This window comes from Balaenoptera borealis, assembly GCF_965194805.1.
Source record: "Balaenoptera borealis genome assembly, chromosome: 17".
Taxonomy (NCBI): Eukaryota; Metazoa; Chordata; class Mammalia; order Artiodactyla; family Balaenopteridae; genus Balaenoptera; species Balaenoptera borealis.
In genome coordinates, this window is record NC_138876.1 from 81295726 (window position 1) to 81313319 (window position 17594).

General features: G+C 44.2%; 2 long non-coding RNA genes across 3 annotated transcripts in view; both read right to left on the reverse strand.

The window, feature by feature from the left end:
• LOC309614531 overlaps positions 1 to 17594 on the reverse strand; it is a 267051-nt gene that overhangs the window by 90004 nt on the left and 159453 nt on the right. The gene's annotated exons all lie outside the window — the stretch shown is intronic.
• LOC309614522 overlaps positions 1 to 17594 on the reverse strand; it is a 41212-nt gene that overhangs the window by 20374 nt on the left and 3244 nt on the right. The window lies entirely within an intron of this gene.

The following is a 17594-nucleotide window of genomic DNA, read 5'->3' on the forward strand; positions in this document are numbered from 1 at the left end:
TTTTCTTCAAAAGAATATAGCGATCAGAGCTGAATAGAACATCAGGAGCTCTGTGATTAAGGGCCTGAATTAGGTTTGATTTTGTATTTAACCAAATCTCCAATGACTGAGGACCTCTGAGTTATAAATTCTGAGTTTCAAGGATGGAAGCCAGTTGGTTCATCCTGGAAATTATTCTGTACAAGTTAATCAAGGAAATAGAATTTGTGTTTTTGGTTTGTCTCCCTAATCAGAAGTCAAACTGACAATAGGTTATTACAAAAAATGACAAGATGAGGTTTTCCCACCGCTCTAGCTGTACTTCACAGCCCGCTAGAGTTTAATACTTGACATGAATAGAGTAGATCATATATATTTTCATTGTAATCTCTGTCAATTCCTCTGTTTAATCTCTGCTTACATATTGTTTCATACATTCAATAAATATTTGAGAGTTTACCGATGCCAGCGTCTGTGCTGGGCCTCCTGGGATGAAAAGACACAGGATGAACAGAACCTGAAAGAGGTCGTGGGCTGGCCGGTGAGGATGGAGGGCAATGCACCTGCAGACGGCCTCTTATCACTACAGCGGCCCCCGAGGAAACGCGACTGCCGCCAGGGCACAGAAGGAGCGGGGCACGCGGAGTCTGCAGGGCTGCAGTCCTGGCGTCAGCCCTCCGCCCCACGGCCTGTGCTGCGCTCGTCACACCAGGGTCCTGAGAGGGGCTGGACACCCAGGCAGGGCACACGCTTCCACACGTGCTGTGAGACGCCACACACTCGGCCACGGAGCTACAGAATAGCTGGCGACTCATCCCACCTGGAGAGGTGGCGACCGCTGATTGAGCTCGGAGAATATGTCACACTGTGACGAGCAAAGAAGGGAAGAAAAGACATTTCACCCTGGGCTAAAAGGTTAGCCCAAAGAGCACAGAGACTTGAAATGCGCAGAGTTTCCATGGGACGATACACGTGCAGGGGCTCTGCTGAAAGAACCTGAAATGATGCAGTTGACCAGCCGGGGCCAGTCTTCAAGGTCACAAGGGCGTCAGGATTAAGTCGTGTCCCCTGCTTGCTCGCTTGTTTCTCAAGCAGCATCGGGATCAGAGCCATGCTTTATGAAAACGATATACCCAGCCACGTGGAGAACGGGAGAAGGGGAGAGGCAGGTGAGAAGAGGCGCAGAGAGAGGAGACACTGCAAGTCCGGGACCCGAGACAGACAGAGGGACCCTGGGAGGCCTGTCTGTCTCTGGGGCCTGAGGAAATGGGTGACGGTAAGGCCGTCCATTCCTGGACCATCGGGAACATGGCACAAGGAAAACACAAGTGCTCGTCCTAATTTTGCTTGGTCAATGCACTCAGTGTTCTCAAAGTACTGATGACTGTGGCCGGATGTAGCCATTTGGCAGGAGCCAAACTGGTGTTTCCATTTTCCCAAAGTGGAACATATAGCTACATAAGCCTGGAAGGTCTCTGTAGCTATATATAACTATGAATCTACATAGTATAAAAATGTATGTTAGAATAAATTCCTTTAATTCAGAATACAAAGTGAATGCATTCTCAATATTGACAGTAAAAAATATCAATCAAGGTCAAAATCTTACATAGTAATGATACAATTAGTATCATAACAGTGATAACCAACAATAATGCACCTAATTTTACAATTTGTTTTCTTTTAATTCTAATTTACAGATGTAATCTTATAGTTTTTAGAAATATATATATATATATATATATATATATATATATATATATACACACACACACACGTATATATTACCGAATGGTAATGTGTATATATACTTTTTTCGGAATCATATTTAATTCAGGGAAAATATAAGACAACCCAGTATCTGACCTAAATCTTAGGATGGACCTAAATGAGAAAGGGATTCTGACAGGAAGATGGGGTCCCTCAGAACCAAGCCCTTCCAGGACGGTGTGAGGGCAGAGGGAGAAGACAGAGGACAGACAGAGCAGAAACCAAGGAAGAAAAGAGAAAATGACAAATGTGAAAAAGATGTATTTTGGAAATATGTCTTTAGGCATCTGCCCTTTCAGAACTATTTTTCCGAAATATGGTTTTCACTTTGTAAGCCGTGTTTTATAAAATTATTCATATGCTGGATACCCCAAATCCGACTCCTGGATACCACGTTGCAATGTGCAGTTGATGCCAGAAACTTAAGATCACGTCGATGGGGCGAAAATATGATGGAAATGTTTAAACATCGCTGATGGTGCTTAAATTGGACTAACACTCTCCATTCACTTGGCATCCAATAGAATCCTTCTCTTCCCACTTTCTGCCAACAAAATCTCAACCCTAAACCCACTAATCTCTAAGAAAAGGTCTGAGGGTGTCTTCTTAGGAAAGTATGTTGACCTCTGTTAAATATAGGTTATAGTTTCCTGTTATGTTTTTTACTGTGTTTTTGAATATGTTAAATATTTAATAATTACTTTTTTAAATGATAAATAGTATAAAGGAATACTTGTAGGAGCAGAATGATATAAACATTTTAGGGGAGTTGTCAGAAGGGGATTCTCATGTTGGTCTGTAACGTCCTACCCCTGGATAGGCAGGATGGGCAAAGAGACGGTCTGTGACAGCACAGCTGGTACAAACCAACTTTCCCTAAATGCCCCTTCACTTCCAGAAAGGAGGATGAGACTTACTAAGTCTTGAGACTTCTAACTGCTGAGATGATTTTCTTTTTGTTTGCTTGAATGTGTAGCACTGTGTATCCTGAGCGAGGGGCTTAAAGTTTTACTAAAATAAAGTAATGATTAGGCAAAATACACATTTCTGTTCTATCTCTACAGTATAAAATCAAGTGCCTTGTTAAAGTAGTTTCTTTTTTTTTTCTTATGTTCAAGCTAATACAATCAGGTGCATTAAAGTTTCCAGAGACCCAAGTAAAATTATTAAAAGAGGATATGTTTTATTTTCAAAACTTTGGTTGAATTTTTTATAGGAATAAACATTAAATAAATTGTATGCAAAAATCAGGGTTACTCTATTTCAGGCTCTATCTGTCGTATTCATTAAGATACAGCGCAAGATGCCTTGACAAATTGACCAGCAGAAAGAAGCAGTATTTGAAGCACTTTTATGAAAGATTAGTTCATAGCTTTGAGACTGTTTATTAAATATATAAAAGCACTCTATTGTAAAATAAATTGTCCGCCCAGCTTCCCATGATGGTGCCCCTGAGCCCAAGCCCTGGAGCAGCTCCCCAGCTCCTAGGAGCACTTGCTGAAGTTCTCAGAAGCACAGCCCTGACGTCGGAGTCGCGTGGCACTCACGGACAGGCTGGGTGTCCTCCTGTGGAACCATTCACAGGACACCGACATCAGACAAACCACTCTGAGACCATGACCCATGGGGACAGAAGCAAGACCACTCTGTCCGATAGAACACCAGCGGTTCAGGCACAAATGACCAAACATCCCCCTCTGCTGGCCAGGACAGGTAATGCGGCTCCTGCGAAGACCCCGGCTTCAGCCCTGCTTCTGTCCTAGAAATAGGGCAAGATGTAGTACGATACCCAGTCGTAGAATCGCCCCTGCTCCCTGACAGCAACAAGCCTTAGCAGAACCCTCTCGGTTGAACCTTCCTCCCAAATTACCTAACAGGAGCCCAAATCCCACAGTCGTTTCCTTCCAGCACCCTCTCCTGAGACGGCCACCCTTCCCCATGGTGTGCCCCCTCCCTGGCTGCAACCGGCAATAACCAACTTCCTCAGCTGGTGTGTTCCTGGTGTGCTCCAGCGGGCTTTGGTGGTTCCCCAATATCCTGTGGCTTTTGCCTTCTGCTATTAAAAACAAAACCTCACAAAACGGCTTCTAATCACTTTTTCGTCTAACTCAATAAATTTTTGTAAACTTTTGAATTGAGTATTGTTGAAGGTGAAGAATACAGACATCACATTTAAAATCTCCACAGTCATCTGTTCAGAACTGCTTTGCCAGGAGAAAGGGATTATTCCCAGCAGGAAGCTAGGTGGTCACAACACTGATTTTTTAACAAACCCAAAGTATGGGGGTTCTCACAAACTAGACCAGCTCACAGAGCTGCAAGGGGTGGTCTTGTCATTACAACGGGCAAACTGCAGGAAGGCTGTTCAGAAAGAATGTCAGTGTTTTTCTAGAAAACCCAATATTGAAGATTATCGTTTATTTTGCTGGGATTTACTTTCTTTTTCTAACAACCAACAAGAGATACTGGTGATTAGGAGGGAGCTTCTGTCTTTATCGTCACGTGTACGAAGATGTAGTGCTGTGTTTCTGTGCTCTGGTAAATATTCTGCTCTCTGGGATGCTCTGCACTATTGTTAGGGCCCCTCAAGGTATGGCGCTGAGGCTCACTGTTACACTTACAAACCTATTTTTCAAAGTTTTCTTATTGATAATCTCAATTTTGTGTGGTTTATCGTCAGATCTGATTTTTGTTGCTTTTTGGTTTTTTGCCTTGTCATGTGACTGATACAGGGCTTGTTTTAGGGGTCAGAGTGACAGCTCTGCAGTTTTGTTATTTTTAGCTTGTGTTTATTTTGGTGCCATTATCTTCAAGTCATGATGTCTTTGCAGGAATCTCTTTGGTCTCTTGTTCATTTTGTGCTGTTGGTTTAGTTAATACCAGATACCGTAATCTGCACGTCCGCTGAACGCGGCCCACCCCCGCTGTACCACGTGGCAGATGCTGAAAGCAACGGAGAGACCCTGGGGCTTGTGGGCCGCCCCCTTCCCCCCGCCCCGTCCTCTCAGGAGGCCTCACCTGCGCCCAAAAAGTGACCAGACACGTGGACCCCATGAGGACCATGTCTACGGGGACAACCAGGGACGGCCCATCTCGACCAAGCCCAGCACCCTGGGTGGGGACAGTCTGAAGGGGAGGGACTGCACCCCACAGAGGGACCAGCAGGGGTACTGCCCGGCGGGGAGGAAATCGAGTTACTGCCCGTGAAGCAGGTGGGTCAGGCCTGGGGCTGCCCAAGTGCAGGGTTGATGGTAGGAGAGAAGAGAGCAGCTGTGGACACATCGGTAGAATTGAACTGATCTCAGGCCATTCCCAGAACTGTTTGCAGAAACTGAGTTCCTACATGAGGCTAAGTACTTACTTAGCAAGTTATTTATGAAGGAGACGAATGAAATGCAGTCCACCCTTAGACCCAGGTCCCCCCGGACCCTGCCCCCAGGCCCTCCTGCCGTGTCCCCTTCCCTCCTCCAGGTACAAGGGGCTCAGAATTCCGTCCCCAGATGCCTGCGCCCACGTCCAGCCTTGCGCCTCTCTTCCTTGGTCTCTTCTCCAGGGGTGGACTTGGACGCCAGTCTGCAGCCTTAGGCCTGGGGGTTGCTGAGCGGTGGCTTGTTGCCAGGGCCATGGACCCGAGGGTGACAGGAAAAGGGGAAATGCCCCCCATCCTGGGGCAGTACCTGGGCGCAGGGATCTCACAGGGGGCCCTCCGCAGCCCTGAGGCCGAGCGACGGAGCCGCCTCTGCAGAGGAGAGTGAGGGGCCCTGGGCGCCAGAGCCACCAGCCCCAGGTGGGAGCCTCTCTGCCACCTACGAGTGGCTTGTCATCTATAGCTGCGTTGTCCAACACAGGGACCACTAGGCACAGGCGGCCGCTGAGCACTTGGAGAGTGATGGTCCCAGGAGAAAGCGGCTCTAGCTGCAAATACACAGCAGATTCCAAAGCCAGAGCCCCGGAGGAGCACACGCGGCAGCTCACCAACCATTTCATGACAACTCCCTTGACAGCTAGAATATTTTGAAGCTGCTGGTTAAAAGTATATCATTTAAAATGTCACCTGTAAAAAAAAAAAGTCACCTGTTTCCTTTTTTATTATTTAAATGACCTCTCTGGCTGGTGTGAGATTTCTACTGGACACATCACTGACCCAGAGCATAAGGGTGGTGGCCACCTGTCCTGGGGCCCCCAGGAAGGCCTTAAATCGCACCCAGTGTCCTGACAGAATCAAGCCCAGAGGCAGTTGACACCCCTCCCCGGGGCTGTGCGGCGGTTTGATGCTGACAAAAGTCCCAGGGCTGCTGGGACTGGTGCCCGTACATCCTTCCAGCGACATCCGTCCTCCTGTGGCTTCCCACGATGCTCCTCTCCCTTCATTTCCACTTGCATCAGCTTCAAATGCCTCCACAATCAGCCCCAGTGTTACTGCACCTCCTCACTGGGTTAAAGTAGCCCGAAACTAAGAACTGAATCATTAGCATTTAAAATTTCTCACCCAATTTGCCTTTTCTGAACAGCTCTCCTTTTAGAGACTTTATAATATCCTATGGGTCTAAAGAAAGGGTGCTTTTCTTTGAAATGACTAAATGATCTCAATTCAGCATTTTTATTACCTAGCAACTGTATCTTTCAAGTCAAAGAACACTAATTAAATCGAGGCCCTAGTGGTATAATTTTTAATCATTACCTAACTCACCAAGGTATAAGTGTCAAACAAAATACAAAGTTTCATTTATTATGTCATAATTATGTTAATTATACTAACTCACTGTATCAATTTATTAAGACATCATCAAATCCCTAAGATGGCTTAAAACTGAGTATGTAAATGAAAAAGATGAGAATGTACCTAGAAAGGTCGAAATCAAATTTTTTTTTTGTCATTTTGGCTTAGATTTATATTTTCTAACATGGGGTCTTTTCAGATTATTGATTAAGACTCTATGATTTAAAATGTAAAATAAAGGCTAATCAGTAAAAATCTATCCTGCGGAGAGCTCTAAAGGACATGGGATCAGGTGAATTCAGAGAAAGGGACTGAGCAAGCTTTCTGCCTCTAGTTGCGTTTTCCTGTCTAAGCCTGCACCCTGAAGCCCTGGCGACGCACACGCAGCAGCCTCTCCTGCAGGCGGGTAGAAACCCGGTCCCCGCCGGCCTCGCCCTGACCCAGCGGTCACAGAGCGCCCCCAGCAGCTCCAGACCGGACTCGCAGCAGTATCTCTACAGCTCAGAATGTCTGCACCTTCCTACAGCTGCCTTCTTCCACGAACCCCATCACTGAACGCTTGTTACCGGTGAAGCTCATTGCTGAGATGAAAACAGATGTCCTGGTTTAAAAATGTTAAACCAGGGCTTCCCTGGTGGCGCAGTGGTTGAGAATCTGCCTGCTAATGCAGAGGACACGGGTTCGAGCCCTGGTCTGGGAAGATCCCACATGCCGCGGAGCAACTGGGCCCGTGAGCCACAACTACTGAGCCTGCGCGTCTGGAGCCTGTGCTCCGCAACAAGAGAGGCCGCGATAGTGAGAGGCCCGCGCACCGCGATGAAGAGTGGCCCCCGCTCGCCGCAACTGGAGAAAGCCCTCGCACAGAAACGAAGACCCAACACAGCCAAAAATAAATAAATAAAAATAAATTAAAAAAATAAAAAAACGCAGTTCAAGTACTTTCTTTAAAAAAAAAAATGTTAAATTATCAGTGATCTGGATAATAGATTGTTTAAACGTTAAAGAAAAAAAAACTGCCTTACCCTGCTTTGATCCTAATATTTGATGCTTTTGCTACTTCATTTAAGTACCATTTAAGTATGCCAGTGGAGCTTTGAAAGTGAACTGCATTAATTAACTGATATGAATTGGTATAAGTATATTATGTGTTATTATTCAGTACTGCATAGTACTTTATGAGACGCAAAGGAAGATCATATCTTAGATTTGAATCCTAGCTCTGCTCCTAATACACTGCATGATCTGAGGCAACTTATTAAATATTCCTGGAATCCTGTATCCATAAGTAGCTAGGGTTGTGCTTGGTTACATGTAAAGGAAACCCCAAATGACCATGACTTGAACAAGATAAACATCTATTTCGTTTTCTTATTTATCTATCTATTTATTTATTTATTGGGTCTTCGTTGCTGTGCGTGGCCTTTCTCTAGTTGCGGCAAGCAGGGGCTGCTCTTCGTTGCGGAGCACGGGCTCTAGGCGCGCGGGCTCAGTAGTTGTGGCACATGGGCTCAGTAGTTGTGGCTTGCAGGCTCTAGAGCGCAGGCTCAGTAGTTGTGGTGCACGGGCTTAGCTGCTCCGCTGCACGTGGGATCTTCCCAGACCAGGGCTCAAACCCGTGTGCCCTGCATTGGCAGGCAGATTCTTAACCACTGCGCCACCAGGGAAGTCCAAGGTAAACATCTATTTCTATCACACATAAACTCCGCTGTCATTTGAGATCCTCAAAATTTCTTTCTGCTTTTTTATCCTCAAGTTCTGAGTCCTGTGGTTCTTATCTTTAAGATTCCCTCAAGGTCCAATATGGTGCCCAGGACTCCAACCATCACCTTCATAGTCCAGGAGACAGGAAGAAGTGTCCACCTTTCTGTTTTTTTGATACTAGTGAACGTTACGTAAATTTTCTCCATTGAAATAACTGGTGTGGTTTCCACTTTGTGACTGTCCCCTGACTGATCCAGTGCAAAATAACTTTGGACTTGAGGGTCTTGGGCAAAAAACCTGGTGCACCACTTCCTGGCTGTATAACTTTGGGTAAATTCATCGATCCAATCTCAATTTCCTCATCTGTAAAAATGAGATGATATTGCCTGAAGCTGTAAGGAGTAAGGGATACAATTCAAGTAGAACAGGCCTATTCATGAAAATCACATCTCAGATGTAAAGAAGTAAAACAATATTCTTCTATCATAGAAAACTCTTTTGGAAGGGCTTCATGGCCCTGTGGCCTTTCTAGAAAGAGAATAAGGTGGGAATGAGTGGAAAGTAATTATTTTCACTACAAACCCCTCTATATGGTTTGAATGTTCTACCGCAGGTGTAGTACTTTCATTTTATTTTTAAAATGGCACAGAGATTTTCTGGGCAGTGGATGATGGGTCATTTTTGCTTTCTTATAATATTTTCTACTAAAAATGAGTAGATGTTGGACTCATGTGGGGAGAGGCACGTTACAAGCTTCACAGTGTTTGCAGATCTGAGCGGGTCTGATGACGTGCCTGGGTCCCCTCCTGCAACAGCTGGTCCAGTCGCTGGTCCTCTGAAGCCAGGCCGCCTCAGCACCAAGTAGACAGGTGTCCAGTGTGTGAAGAGCAGGGCAATTGCCGGCCTCAGTAATTGTGGCTTTTACTCACACAGGGAATATTGCAGGTTTATGCTAGATGAGGCATGCTCCCAATTTATTATACATTATTCTATGAAGCATTATTCATTTTTCCCTGTTTGTGTGAAAGATAATGTCTTTGGTAGGCTAGAAGCCGGCTATGGCTAGGGAGTTCACCAAAAAGAATTGATTCCAAACCAGGCTTACTGATTATGGTCCTTATTGGAGCAGGGACAGAAAAAGAACTGGTTATATATTAGCAAAACTCAAATTGTGATTTAAAGGCATTAATTTTGTTAACCAAATGTATGCATGTGATTAAAATGCAATATTGCTGTGATTATAATGCAATCAACAAATTATTAAACTGCAATCAAATCGTAAACAAGTCCTATGTGTCTGCCAGAAGTCTCCTCAGCTCATTATTTTAACTCCATCTGTAAACTAGTTTTTAGTAAATAGACTCTTTCCTATTTCTCAGCTGTCACATTTCTTTTTTGCCCTTTTAATTTGTTAACTAAAAGAAAATATCAGAGAGACATTTTAAGGGATGTAGTGTATCTTTCCAAAAATAATTTTTTTTAAGTATACAAATCAGGGTTTATCAGTATTATTGTACAGAATTTGATCTCCTAAAAGGAAAAAGTATATATGTATAAACATCCTTCTCGCTTGTTTACAACACAAAAATGAAGCAACATGTTAAAGAATGATAAGCTTAACCCTACTTTCATGATTGAAAAATTAGTTTTCAAATTAATTTTTAAAAGATTACAGTATCTAAAGGTGCTCAACACCAGCTTGGATATGATTACACTTTTAAAATATTTTAATGCAGGTGATTATTAGATAATAAAATTATAAAATCTCCAAAATGTAGCCATCAAAACATGCATTTTTAAAAAATCATACATGTTAACCACACCCCTAGCTTTCTTTGCTTTGTCCACAGTTTAAAAATACCTTGCTGATTGTCTAATCCTAAACCAGACGAGAAAGAAAGAAACACTCTAAATATCTGGCTCATCTTGTCCCAGGACCTGCCCCTAAAAGGAAACCTAAAATATTTTTCACCAACTATATCCTCATTTTTATTTACGTTAACACTGTCGGGCATGTTTAATATGAACCGTCTTCTCCAGGCTCCTTTGGAGTCCTCCAATCTCAGCTTCCAGAAGCTTTGTTCTTCACTGGAAAATTCCTCCTAGAAGCCCTGACTCTAGCTATGGTGTTGTAATATACATGGCAGGGAGGGCCGCCTTCGAAGGTTGAAACACAAAGAGCTCTTTCATTTCGGCAAAATAGAGTCTCAGAATTGTTTTCTTAGACTAGGGTGGGTCCCAGTGGCAATTACGGCATCTGAGGCTTCGTTTCTAGCCTGCTTGAACACGAGCATCGTGGATCTCCAGGCCTGAAGAGCTGGGAGGCATCTTAAAACTGACCTGGGGACTTCCCTGGTGGCGCAGTGGTTAAGAATCTGCCTCCCAATGCAGGGGACACGGGTTCAAGCCCTGGTCCGGGAAGATCCCACGTGCCGCGGAGCAGCTAAGCCCGTGCGCCACAACTACTGAGCCTGCGCTGTAGAGCCCACGAGCCACAACTACTGAGCCTGCTCTCTAGAGCCCACGAGCCACAGCTACTGAGCCCGCGTGCCACAACTACTGAGCCCACGCACCTAGAGCCCATGCTCCGCAACAAGAGAAGCACACTGCAATGAAGAGTAGCCCCCGCTCTCTGCAACTAGAGAAAGCCCTCGTGCAGCAAAGAAGACACAACCACAGCCAAAAAAATAGTTTAAAAAAATAAAAAATAAATTAAAAAACTGAGTTGATTGTTACAGGAATTCCAGTGTCTCCTTTCTCTGTCCTCTCCTTGCAGATAACAATCTACCAAGTTAAAACAAAAAAAGGTAGAATGTAATCTTTTTTCATTCTAATCAGAAACACTCAGAAGTTATATACAAAATCAATGTATAAATATTATTAGTTTATATATAAGACTCAAACACTCAAAAGTTATATATAAACACTCAAACGTTATACATGAAAACAATGTATAAATATTACTAGTTATGCCACACAAATTTTTGTGAATCTGCTTTTCCTACACACTTGCCTTTTAATGCACAATAAAATATTCTGTGGTTTACTTATCCATTCTCTAATTGTTAGACATTTGAATCATTTCTAGTTGTGAGTAATACATTGTGCAACTATCTTTATACAAATTATGTTTTTCTCACCTTTGGACTAAGTAAATTAAATGAATGGTTTAATCCATAAAACCAAAAGTTTTTTTAATCATAATATTAAAAAAAGAACTCACTGAATTTTAAGAACATAATATATAAAACAATAAAAATATTTTGCCAGGCAATGTTCTGACTTACACATATTAACTTTTAATCCTTAAAACAATCAAACAGAGGTGGAAACTGAGCACGGAAGAGTAAAGCGACTTGCCCAAGGTCACACAGAGAACGTATGAAAGAGCGGAATCTCCAGCTCTGGCTGCCTGGCCTCAGAGAACACGCTCGCAGGCACCGTCCTGCACGGCCTCGCCAGCGAGGAAAGCGGGCCTCCAGTAAGCAAGAAGGATGGGACTCAGATAGCGGGCTGAAAACAAAATGACAGGAAACAAGAAAAAGAAGGAAGAGAGAGAAGGACAAATATCCTACGATACCGCTTATATGCGGAATCTAAAAACGGTACAGATGAACTTATTTACAAAACAGAAATAGAATCACAGATGTAGAAAACAGTCTTATGGTTATCGGGGGGAAGGGGGGAGGGATAAATTGGGAGATGATTGGAATTGACATATACACACTACTGTACAGAAAATATAGATAACTAATAAGGACCTACTCTATTGCACAGGGAACTCTACTCAATACTCTAATAACCATTATGGGAAAAGACTCTTAAAAAGAGTGGATACATATATATATATATATATATATATATAACTGATTCACTTTGCTGTACACCTGAAACTAACACAACATTGTAAATCGACTATACTCCAATACAAATTAAAAAAAAAAAAAAAGGAAGGAAAGAAGGGAAGCAGGGAAGGAAGAAAAGGAAAAGAAAGGAAGGACAGAAACAGGAAATACACAGCAGCCTTGGGAACCAGGAAGCGGCCATCAGTGCACGAGAGCCGGTGGGGAATCCTGGACGCTGAGGCCATGGCGAGTCCCATCCTGGTAGCAGGTGGGCGGGCAGAGAGCTCTCCCTGCCGCACACACACGTGCACACATGCACACACATAACACATACACTTGCCCACCTGTGCACACACATACATACACTTGCACACCTGTGCACACACATACATACACTTGCACACCTGTGCGTGCACACGCATGTGCATGTGCACACATGTGTACATGTACACACATACACACACGTGTACACCTGTGCGCACACACACAGGGTGCAGCATCCGTCAGCGGCTGGCCTGGACCAGAGCTTTAAACCTGAAACCTGCCCTGTGCAGAGAGTGAACTCAGGCCTCAGGAAGCCTTCTGGTGGGGAGAAAACACCTAAGACAGAGTGGGTGTGTCTCAGGAACCTCTGGGCCAGCGTCACAAGCATCAACGAGAAAGAAAGGAAGAGGGAGCTTTCGCCCAGGGTGGGAATACCACGCAGCCAGGGAAGGCTGGCTTTGCTTGGTGCTTCGGGCCCTCGGCGTGCCTGCCTGTGACCTGCCCGCGACCCTAACGTGAAGCCTGCCGTCCACACACCTGCCCGCCTTGCTGACCTTCTGAAGCCAGCCCTCGCTCAAGGGAGTGGCCCCTGCAGAGAAACCCACCAGCAACCTGCACAGGGAGGGGAGACCCACCGGATGGCTCAACTGATCCTAAAAAGTCTAAAGGGGTTCAGGAAATAGAAAATAATTTATATTAAATTTTATTTATTTATTTAATTCATTATATATAAATTAAATGTATTTAATTCATATTAAAATTTAAAAATAATTTTTCAGGAGAAAAATTAGCTAAAAAGTTATAGATTTGAGAGAATAATGCATAAAAAGAACAATTTTCTATGGAAAAAAGCACTGAAACAATCATTTAACAGGTACCCATCATCTGGGGTAATGGATCTGTTCCACATCTTTTTTTTTTAAACACTAGTTAATATTTACTGAGCAGTTTACAATGTTGCAAACATGGTTCTAAGTGTCTTATGCGTATTTACTTATTTAATCCTGACCGGGGAGTTCTTACCCCCATTCCACCCATGAGGAAATGAGATGCCAAGAAGTAAATAACTTGCCAAGTCACAGAGCTGAGAAGTGAAGAAGTCAGGATTCTTTCTTTTTCCCGTGTTTTCCTTTTTTTTTTTTTTTGGAGTATAGTTGATTTAAAATGTTGTATTAGTTTCTGCCGTCCTGTTCCACATCTTAACTGCGGTGACAGCTACCTGCCTGTGTGCTTCAGTCAAAATTCACAGAAATACACCAAAGGAAGAGAGTCCAGCGTGACTGAGCTCAAACGTGGATTTGCTCAGCGGTGACGGGACGTCACCGGGGAGGACGTCTGACGGGGAGGACGAGGAGGGGTGAGGGGAGCCGGGAGTCAGGGCGGCAAGAGCCACGCGGGGCCCCAGGGCGGCTGGTCCCTGTGACCAGGCGGTCGGGCTTTGCTCGCTGCTGTTTATCCTTAGCGAAGTCCAGCAACTCCTCGCACAGAGCCCGGGGGACAGACGGCGCGTGCTCCGGGTAGCTGGACCTCCCAGCAGGCGCTCAGGGCCGGAGGGGCCGCCTGGGTGTCAGTCCCCGGCTGTGCTTGCCCAGGTGGCTCCCTGTGGGGACCAGAAGGGGCTCAGAGGACCTGGCCTGAACCTGGTCTCACAGGGAAACTCTGTCACCACCCAAGCTCCGTGCGTGGGCCTGGTGGGCCCGGGACAGACGTGACCAGCGTGACAGCCAAGGACAGCTCGGGCCGTGGGCTGATGCAACCACATTCCATAGTGGGTTTCGCACTCGGAAACAGCATTACTTGGAGGGCATACTTTTTTCCAGAGGAACAGCAGTGTATTTTTAATAAATTCCCATTAAAAGTTACCCATGAATCTTACAGATGCCCTTCTTCGTAGTGCCTGAGCTCTCCTAGCTCTCACGGGCGGTGTGCTCTTGGAAATCTGTCTCATGCGGCTCTAGCTGCTGTAACAAAAACACCATGGATTGGGAGGCTTACGTAAGACACATCTCAGAAGGCTGGGAGCCCAAGGTCCAGGTGTGAAGTTTGCGGCCTGGTGAGAACTCCTCCTGGCTGGGGACAGCTGCCCCCCACTGTGTGCTCACACAGCAGAGGGAGACAGAGATCAGCCCGGTGTCCTTTCTCTTAAGGGCACGGATCCCATTCAGGGGGGGCCACCCTCCTGAGCTAGTTGCCTCCAAACGCCCGCGTCACATTGGGGTTGGAGCTTCCGCGTAGGACTCCGGGACACACATTCAGTCCACAGCAGAACCCTGGCACCGTGTGCACATTAGTGAAAAGTGAGATGAAATATTAGATCCCCAACTCCTCATCAGTGCAGGGTGACAAGGAAAGTGCAAACTTGGGTTTGCTTTGGACGCTGCCAAATTAGAATGCTTTCAAACCACGCATGAGATGTGAAGAGTATCAGCGATCCTCTGCTGAATATAATTTTTTAGCGTCTTAAACCTGATTCCTGACCAACTAAAAATAATTAACCCTTATTCCTTTCAGTTTCTGTATTTTGACTCTTTAAAATATCAACCTGAATATTGTATTGTTCCATGGTGCAGAAAATAAGCTACTTTACATATATACTTACATATTTAAGTCTTACCACATAGTATGTAATATCTGATTCTGAATTAAGAGGTTTCTCTCTAAATTCAGTGATGGAGAAAGTCAGCTTCATAAAAATGATTTAGGAAGAGATGGAAATGTTTTGGTTCCATGTTTCAAGAAAGAAAAGTAATGAGTCTCTGGGATCATTAAACTCAGTAAAACGTTCTTCCTCTGCAACTGTATTATTATCATTTGAAATAGTGAAAACATCTTTAAAGCCAATAATACACTACATAGTTTTGGAAAAAATGACTCATTTGGAGAGCGCAAACGTGATTCAGATATTTAGAGCTTCACTCACTACCTAATATGGCTCAGTTCATGAAGAGTGGGTATGTTTGCTGAAGTGGAAAAGCCATGGGGACCCTAACTTGCAGCATTTCAGGCATCTCCCACCTTACCGTGTGGCAGCTCTGGGGTAGCTTTCATTCAGTCGTACATTTACTCACGTCACAAAAATCTGCTGCGCGTTAGATCGGTGAGACCAGGCCTCCGAGACAGTCACGTGGAGGACCTCACCGGCCGGTCCTGGAGTGAGTGGTGACAGCCAGGACAGGGTCCATCCAGAGTGAGTTTAAAATCAACCTGGGTTTTCCCAGGACCCGAAACGGGGGAGTTGATCCCAGGAAATGTGGCCAGTAGATGGGGAGGGAGCGAAGCCAGTAACAGGTGTGTTGTAACATTGCATCTCCCCAGGGGCTCCTGGAGGTGAGCGGTGCTGGAGTCGGGGGCAGGCTGGGGGCCCCGGCTGGACAGGGTCACAGGGGTGCGCTCCCTGGACTTTACGTGGTTTCAAACACTCTAAGGGAACATGAGACCCTCCTAAAATTTCTTACGTGCCCTGCGGTCTCCCCAGAGATAAACTTCTTTCCTCTCCTGGCCTCCAGCTTTTCCTCCTATCCCTCCGTCTCTGGTTTGGAAGAAGATGAAAGGCTGGAAACAATCTTAAATCATCCGTTTTTTTCTCGAATTTTACTTATCCAATAATTGCTATGCAAGACATCCTTGATGTCACGGGACCACAGAGAGGGGAGTGGCCGCCCCTGCTTGGACAGTGGGATGAGGCTTCTTACAGGTGACAGGGCTTCTTACAGGTGACAAGCTTTCTTACAGGTAAGGCCTACGGGAGGAGGAGTTTGCAGGGTGGGGAACAATGTCACATTGTACAAATATACTTCATAAGTGTTCAGTTTGTCAACTCCGTTTAGGACTGTTCCTTGGGCCATACTTTGAAACCCACCCGAAAAATATTGTGTACTGGACTTCTATGATAGGTACGAGTTCCTCTTCACTTAGTTTTTCAGTGTCGTTCACGCCCCGCGCCCCAAAGTAGACAACTCTTTTGACTGACTGTGGTTTAGTAATATGGCATCTATCCTGGTTTATAAATTAACACTCCAACTGATTTACTCCTCTGGCCACCATCCCTGAAATTCGCAGTCTTGCCACAAGGGGGCAGTGTCTCCTGCTTCGAGTAATCTAATCCCATGCCTTCTTGCGATCCAAACTTCAGTCAAGGATTTTGTACAAATTCTGTGTGTGAATCCAGTGTCTAAGTCCGTTAAAACAACTAAAGACAATGTATGTGAAGGGTACATAAAGAGTCTACTTACAAACTAACTCTCCGTGCAAATTTATGTGTGTTTTATGTTTTAAATTTTAATTTGTTATAAACTCATGCTTGTGGAAAAATCGAATTATACAGAAAAGTAAAACTAAATTAGCAATTTATTTCTTTTCTACAGATCAAAGATCGCTACCATAAAAATTTTAGTACGCCTTCTAAAACGTAATTTTACTCATGTAACATGTATAATTTTACATACTTTTTCAGATAACACTATATATATAGAAACATTTCTCAATTTGGTGGATTGAAAGAGCTTCATTAAATTCCTCCAAACATAAACATTTCCCAATTTAGGTTATTTTCAATTTTTCGACATTAATTGTTTAATATATTTGATATTACTCTTTGAATGAGTCACAGTATGAGATCATTGGATGCAATGCATGCTTTTTTTTAAGACTTTTTGATACATTTTGACAAATCATTTTTCTAAATAAGAAAATAAGGTTTTTTTTACTTTTTATAAGCAATTCATACGTGCGAGATACATAGTTTTAGCTTTGCATGCTTCCAATATGCATGAATTTCTGTTTTCATGATTTAGTTAAACAATAGTAGTTCAACTCTGTTACAAAGGTGGTGTGGTAAAGAATTGACCTTACCCCATAAGAGGTCTGGCCTTTGTCCCCAACTCCTGGGAGGGAACCCCTAAACCATTTGAATTTCTGAAGCAATAATAGTATCTTCATTGAGTCCCTCAAATGACACTGACAGTTTATGATAACAAGCTGACGCATGGTGGGTATATGGGCCTCTTTATATTAGCCCAAACTCTGGGGCGGGTGGTGGGCTTGGAGACTGAGTTCAGCCCTTGGGCAATCAATCAATCAGTCAATCAATCATGCCCTGTAATAAAGTCTCAGTAAAATCCCTGACACTGAACCCCGGACAAGCTGCCCTGCTCAGCAATATTCCATGTATCATACATTGATGCCGAGAGGGTTCCACATCCTCAGGTCAATGGAAGCTGTGCGTTTGGAACTTTCCAGAAATATTCGATACATGATAATATATTATAATTAACCAGTCTTCTACAGATGGACAAAAGTACATCTATGGTTCTCTG